Source organism: Humulus lupulus, chromosome X, assembly GCF_963169125.1.
Source record: "Humulus lupulus chromosome X, drHumLupu1.1, whole genome shotgun sequence".
Lineage (NCBI taxonomy): Eukaryota > Viridiplantae > Streptophyta > Magnoliopsida > Rosales > Cannabaceae > Humulus > Humulus lupulus.
In genome coordinates this window covers 232,400,045-232,408,224 of record NC_084802.1, presented here as the reverse complement: position 1 = coordinate 232,408,224, position 8,180 = coordinate 232,400,045, and positions in this window count along the sequence as shown.

Below are 8,180 nucleotides of genomic sequence, written 5' to 3'. Positions count from 1 at the left end.
TAAATTACGACTCTTTAAAAATTTAAACCACAAAACTTAAAATTTAAATCACATATCTTTAAAATTTAAACCACAAGATTTAAAATTTAAACCATTATGCTTAAAATTTAAACCATTATGCTTAAAATTTAAACCACAAGACTTAAAAGTTAAACTACTAGGCCTAAAATCCAAATCACAACCATATAAAATATAAATCATGATCCTTTAAAATCTAAACCACGACTTTTTAAAATTTAAACAATTAGTATTTAAAATTTAAACCACGACTCTTTAAAATTTAAATCATGAGGCTTAAAATTTAAATCATGATTTTTTGAAATTTAAACTACAATGCTTAAAAATTCAACCACTAGGCTTAAAATCTAAACCATAACCATATAAAATATAAATCATGATCCAATTTAATTTATTAGTCTTTGAAATTTAAGCCATAAGGCTTAAAATTTAAACCACGACTCATTAAAATTTAAACAACAATGCTTAAAATTTAAACCACAAGGCTTAAAATTTAAATCACAACTCTTTAAAATTTAAATTACGACTCCTTAAAATTTAAACAATAAGGCTTAAAATTTAAAGCACAAGGCTTCAAATTTAAACCACAACTTTGTAAAATTTAAACCACAATGCTTAAAAATTAAATTACTAGAATTAAAATCTAAACCATGAAAATATAAAATATAAATCATAATTCTTTAAAATCTAAACTACGACTTTTTAAAATTTAAAACACTAGTCTTGAAAATTCAAATCACAATGCTTAAAATTTAAACCACAAAACTTAAAATTTAAATTACGATTCTTAAAAATTTAAACCATAAAATTTAAAATCTAAATCACAACTCTTTAAAATTTTAAACCAATAATCTTTAAAATTATAACCATAATGCTAAAAAAATAGGGAGCACTTTCTTTTGAAAACATCATTAATATGTAAGAATCTTTAAAGAATAGTCATTAGTCCTGACTTCAAACATGAAATACCATCACTTTCAGTTCCTAAATAATCATGCATTCCAGAATAAATAACTTTATTTGGTTTATAAGACATAGCTAACTTTACTAAATAATCAAAGGGAATTACAAAAATGAAAATGGACATTATAAAAAAAAACCCTCAACAAAAAAATATATATGACAACGAATAGTTTGAATGCCAGGAATCAAACTTAGTGTCGACTTAAATAATTGAAGCAAATGTTAGTTATATCAGAATTATTATACATGAATTCCCTTAAAGTCATCAGTCCAATTTTAATATTTGAACAAATATTGTGCCAAAGTTAAACAAATTACAATTTTTTTCCCTTAATTAAGACTTCTAAACCCAATCTGACACTCTGAGATGAAATTGCATATGGATCCCAAAAGAGAACAAATGAGAATGAGCTCTTAAAATTTTAGTTTCCTGAAAAATCAAAGTAATTTGATGTCTAAAACATTTTGATTTTTTAGTTAATCTTGTTGTGATTCATTTTGCTACTTCTGCTAGTTCTTTTAGGGGGTTAGCACTCCACTCGCTTCATTTAGTTACTAAAAGGTAAATGTAAATATATATATATGTTGACCCAAGATTTGGCCAACTGACACGGAGTCAAAACGTGATTGATATGGACGAATGTATAGAGAAGAACGCAATGACAAAAGTAAAGAAAACACAGTAATTTATAGTGGTTCGGCCCCAGGATCTGGTAATGACCTACGTCCACTTAGAATAATATTGATATAAAATCAGAAGGGTGATCAAAGAACCAGGGTTCAATGAGTTTCACTCTTTTCTAAAGAACAATACAGATTTACTTGGAGAATTACTATTGCTTCCTATGATTCCAAAGTCCAAAGAAAAGTCCCCTCCCTTGAGCTATCTCCTCTTATTTATAGGCTCAAGGAGGGTTACAAGAGATTGTTACAGATATTCTTCCCTGAATAATCGGGTATCCAGAAGATTGTATGAGACAAATTCGGGATTCATAAAGATTTTCCCACAAATGTTGCCTTGTATGCGGAACTACCGACCAGATTGGTCGCGGGTAAGACAGGCTTGCCCTGCTTCTACTGTGTCTCCTGGTCGATACTCTAGCAGACGCTTCCAGGTATCAGCCACGTGTGAAGAGATTATTTGCCACGTCACCAATTCCAATTTACTGGATAACATTTGCCCCCCAAAGTTTATTTACTACGAACAGTAAATAAACTTTGAACGAACGACTCTTCGGTAACCCCTCCTGATGTGTCAGAACCCTTCGTGTGTTCTTGAAAAAAGCAACCCACTTCTGTCTAATCATGTCTTTTCAGTTCCCCAGAAACGATTTCGACGACCACCACGTTTCCCCATATTTTGAAAAAGGAAAACTAATGATTACACTTTTTTAATATCAGAGACAAACTTATATAAGACCGTCGGAGCCTCTTCTTTCTTTTTACGCACGCCATTATCTTTGCAGAAAACCCTAAAAACCAGAGCTTTAATCTTCTCTGGAGACCGTTTTCCTGCACTTCCAAGACTCAGACCGCGGACTCTTTAATCTCCGAAGACCTTTCTTCCACCTTCACGAACACTTTTCTTGGTAAGTTTTCGAAACCCCATGCTTCTAATTTCTCGTGATGCATGCTTCTGGTGGTATACTGTTTAAGTCTTTCTGTTTCTGGTTTAAAATTCTTGTAGACAAAATGTTTTGTGGGCGTAGTAGAGTTACGAGTTAGTTTAAAATCCAGGATCATGCTTTTTAGGACGTAAAACCGAAGTAACATTTCGATTTTTAAGCTAGTTGAAAAATAAATTTTTCCGCCCTAAGGGGAGTTGAAAAAGCTTTCACAGAAAAACTTTTTACTTTCACCCTTTGATCCGCTTTTCAAACTGTTCGTGTAGAAAAAATAGCTTTTTGATAGAATGTTGTTGTATAAAAGTCTAACTTTTATACTCGACCAGCGTTATTCTAAAAAGCTTTTTAGAGTTCTATTTCCTCACCTCCCCATTCTTCTGTTTGCAGACTTTAATGCCAGATTTGTGGGGAGGTGAAAGACCCATCGACGACGACCTTCTTGCCCAGCTGCTCGAGGGGGAAGAACAACCAGCTGTACGTGTCCACGAGATCCCTTTCTCGCGATCCTCTTCCAGACCACATCCTTCCTCTCCAATGGCCCGCTCCAAGTCTTCTGGCAAGAAAAGGCCCGAGTCTGAAAGCAACCCTACTCCTCCTGTCCAGCCTGATTCGCAGGCTAGGGCTCCCTCGACCAGCGGTCGAGAAAATCTTGTTCCTGACCCTAATATCCAAACTAGGGCTCGTCCTCGTCATCGGAATCCGCCTGATGTCGAGTGGTATACTCCCCCAGTCAGTTCAGTGACCCTTCGAATGGTTGCTAACTGCTTCAGGAAATTCCCCCTCACGGGGGTAACCATTATACGCCCCACCGCGGACCAGAGAGCTAACCGTCCAGGAGGGGCGAACAGCGCCTGGTCCCGGTATCACATTGAGGCGGGAGCTTATCTCCCTCTTCATCCCTTCTTTGTGGGGGTGGCCAATTATTTCGGCGTCGCTCCCTTCCAAATAACTCCAAACGGATATAGGATGCTGGCCGCACTCTATGTCCTGTACAAACTTAACAAATGGCCAGAACCTTCACCCCATGAGGTCAACTATCTTTTTGACCTCAAGTCCAACCCACAGCACAACGGGACGGGCTTTTTCCACTTCTGCCACCAGGAGACCGGCCGGACGTTCTTGAGTGGTACTACCCATATATCAAACGTGGGGCACTACAACAAGGAGTATTTCTTTACTCCGGACATAACCAGTAACAACTTGGCCTTCGCGAGAGGAGGTATAAACTTGTCTTCGTCTGGTCGATACTTTAACATAGAGTGTTTCCTTTCATTTTTTCTCAAACTTAATCTGTTTTTCAGGCCCTTGGTTACGTCCGACCCCAACACCAGACATGGTGTCGAGGTCTAACACTCTGGCCAGGATGTCTGATGCAGCAAAATGTGTCAAGACCCTGACACTCGAAAAGAACTTGAGGTCGTCTGGCCTCTTGGATCCTCGCCATGAAAATAGAGGGTCCGTGGTGAACGAAGCCACTGCCGAGGAGGTTCCCGAGCAGCAACCTCCTATGCCTCCTCCTAGGAGGAGGCCAACAGGAGTTACGATCAGGGAACCCACGGGTAGCCCTTCCGCAGAAAGGCCTTCTGCTCCCCAAGGCAAGGGGAAAGAAAAGGCCAAAGAGCCTATTGTTGACTTGGGAGAATCTTCCGATGATAATGGTAAAGTTATTTCGCTTTTAAATGGTTTGCCGATTCCCTATCACTTGTTTGACGGGGATGGTAACTTTACATATGCTCCAAACTTAGGGTCAGACTTCTTCATGCCAGATAATGAGAATATGACTAATAGAGTCAATAGTGTAGCGACCAGTAGTTGTAGCTCGGGTATTTACTTTGTTACCTCCTTTCAATTGTCTAACTTACTTTCACCTGCCTCCTTTTTATAAACTTGCTATGTTTATCTTCATGCAGATATGTCAACTCCCAACATTTTTGACATGTACCAGGCCGAGGAGGAAGAGGAAGTTCCTCAACTCCAACGGAAGCCTAAGAAGAGAACTGGTGAATCCAGTCGAGGCCCTCCAGCCAAGAAGGATCGATCAGAAGATCCTCCTCAGGGTACGCCTACTGGACAAAGTCCTGCGCCAACTGGGCGAACTCCTACTCCTCCTCCAGCTCCTTCTGAACAGCAAACTACTCCCGTTCGGCCGAATCCTCCAGCTGCGCCTGCCAGGGAGCAGCTTTCTCGTGAAGAGGCTCATGGGGCCAGACTCATGAGCCGTGCCATTCGACCTGCCAGGGACCGCCTCGATCGCATTGGCAAAGGCGAGCGTGTTAGGGTCGCAATGGTCCAAGCTGAAGAGCTGCCAGTCGACCAGATCCTGAACAGGGCTCTGAACGAAATCTCCAGCGTAAGTGTTTCTTTATTCTTCGAGTCTTTAGTTTTTTAGTCCTCGTGATAAGTTCTAACTCCTTTTTCTTTGTGCACAGGCCTTACTTTCTGCCACTACTGCTCGTACCCGAGCCCAGGCTTACCTTGAGCAGGCCGAGGCAAAAGCCATCGAGAGGTATCAGGTGAAGGCGGCCGAGGAGATTTCGGTTGCTGAGGCTAAGCATGCTAAGGAGTTGGAGGCAGTGATCCGAGAGAGGGATGCAGCGGTGACTAAGCTGTCCGAGGCTGAAGCTGCGAAGGAAGCAGCGGTCAAGTTGAGGCAATAGTACCGGGAGTTCAACAAAACCCATCTCCGCGAAATCAAGCATCTGGGGGAGGTACTCAAGACCAAGGATGAGGCTATTCTCTCCCTCGAGGGCAAAGTGAAGCAGTTGGAGCTTGACAACTCCAAGAATCTGGAAAAGTATAAGAGGACAACACTCCGATGTTTCTACAATTTCTGGAAACACAATCAGGGTGCTGACTTTAGCTACCTTTCAGAGGAAGTCAGAACTGCGGAGCTGGCCCGGTGTGCTGCCCAACTGGCCGAAGAGGAGGCAAGAGCCGCGACCCCTGCCACTCCAAGCGTCGCTGGTTTGGAAGAAGAAGATGCTGTTGAGGACGTGACTAACCAGGATGCTGCCCAGGACCCTCCGGCCCCGAATGCCTCTTGAAATCTTCTCATTTATTTTTTTTCTTTTTTGGATATACGAACCAAGGGTCGTGATGTAAAGACAGTAGTTTCTTTTTTAAACTTTGCTGCACGGGCAGCAAATCTTTTTACTTGAACAGTTACATCCAAGCTGCGATGCTTGCGGTGTAAAAGCTTAAATCTTGATGCTATAATATCTTTACTTATTATAAAATTTGTCCGTATGACCGAACTTAGCATAGTACTTTGCCATGATTTAACAAACACAAATTTTGAAAAATACTCTAAGTACTGTAGCATGCTTTCACTTATTTTGTTCATGTGTTTACATACCTTGAGAAGTATGATTTGCTATCGATGTGCCTTATATGCCCCCCAAGTGATCGAGGAGCTTTGGGTCCTGGGTCACTTGCCTTGACCATAACCTGCTCGAACATTCTTGTTCGTAGTAAAACTGATACTTGTAATACAGCAAAACAACACACGTAATGAACAAATACTTGTAAATATAAATTCACAAAGGTTGGCAAGAATGACTGGCTGAGCACAGTCCCTTATAATCTCGTATTAAAAATGGACTAAACATGTCTTTACGAGTGATTCTGAAATAGAATCTTACATATACGAGTAGTTAGCCATACAACGTGGCTAGCCCTCTTTGCAAAACTTGTAAAAATTAAAAAGAGAAATTTAAACAAGCCAGTCCTTTAAGAAGGGCTGTTCATTGATAATACTTGCGCAGGTGTTCTCCATTCCAATAGCGCGGAACGAGATCTCCTTTTAAGCGTGCAAGTTTGTAGGTGTCTGGTGAAGGACTTCTTCAATCTGGTAAGGTCCTTCCCAGTTAGGTCCGAGCACTCCAGCAGTGGGGTCGCGGGTATTTAAGAAAACTCGTCGTAGCACCAAATCTCCGACGTTGAATTTTCTTTCTTTAACTTTGGAGTTAAAGTGCCGGGCGACTTTTTGCTGGTAAGCAGCAACTTGGAGTTGAGATTTTTCTCGCATCTCGTCGATCGAGTCTAGGGACTCCATCATCAGCTGGCTGTTCACGTCCTGGTCATAAGTCAAACACTGATGTGAGGGGGGATCTAACTCGACAGGTAACATGGCCTCATATCCGTAGGCTAGGGAAAATGGGGTATGCCCTGTTGCTGTTCGGTGGGATGTTCTATACGACCAGAGGACTTCAGGCAGTTGTTCTGGCCACGCTCCTTTGGCTTCTTCAAGTCTTTTCTTCAGGGTGTCCTTAAGAGTTTTGTTCACGGCTTCGACTTGCCCATTCGCTTGGGGATGTGCGACTGAAGAAAAACTTTTAATGACTCCATGCCTTTCGCAGAAATCGGTGAATAAATCACTGTCAAATTGGGTCCTGTTGTCTGAAACTATCTTCCTGGGCAATCCATACCGGCATACAATGTTCTTGATGACGAAGTCAAGAACTTTTTTGGTCGTGATGGTTGCGAGTGGTTCAGCTTCGGCCCATTTTGTGAAGTAATCGACTGCCACAACTGCATACTTTACTCCTTCTTTCCCTGTTGGCAGGGATCCAATCAAATCTATCCCCCATACTGCGAAGGGCCATGGGCTCTGCATCTGTTTTAGTTCATTCAGAGCTGCTCGTGGGATCTTGGAGAACCTCTGACATTTGTCGCATCTTCGTACATACTCCATTGAATCCTCGTTCATTGTTGGCCAGAAGTAACCTTGTCTTAGAACCTTTTTTTCCAAACTCTGCCCCCCAGCATGATCTCCGCAGAAGCCTTCATGCACCTCCCTCATGAGTTCCTTAGCTTTTTCTGGTGTAACGCACCTGAGTAGTGGCATTGAATATCCTCTTCGATACATAACGCCATCGACCAGTATGTACCTAGCGGCTCGCCTTTGCAGAGTCCTGGCTTTGTTTCTATCTGTTGGTAGTGCACCATTTGTCAGATACTCCAAGTAAGGCGCCATCCATGTATTCTCCATTCGAATTTCCATACTGGACTCAGTTGCTTGTATACTTGGCTTGCTCAGTCTTTCCACTGGCACAATGTTCAAAGTGTCAGCGTCCTTCGTGCTTGCGAGTTTAGCTAAGGCGTCTGCATTCGAATTCTGGTCTCCCGGGATTTGCTGGAGGGTGTACTTTGTAAACTGGGCTAGCAAATCCTTCGTTTTATTCAGGTAGGCCATCATCTTTAAGCCTCGTGCTTGATATTCTCCCAGGACTTGATTTACGACTAGCTGAGAGTCACTGTAAATATCAAGCGTCTTTATGCTCATATCTTTGGCCATTCTCAATCCAGCTAGGAGTGCTTCGTATTCCGCTTCATTGTTTGATGCTGCGAAGTCGAACCTGATTGCGCAGTGAAATCGATGCCCCTCCGGCGTTATCAATATCACTCCTGCTCCAGCGTGGGATTCGTTGGATGAACCGTCCGTGAATAGCTTCCACGAAGGAGTTTTGTCTTGAGACATGGGCGCTTCAGGCTGTTCGCACTGCTCACTGCCTGGGAGTTCGGTGAACTCCGCGACAAGATCGGCCAAAACTTGTCCTTTTATTGCTGCCCGCG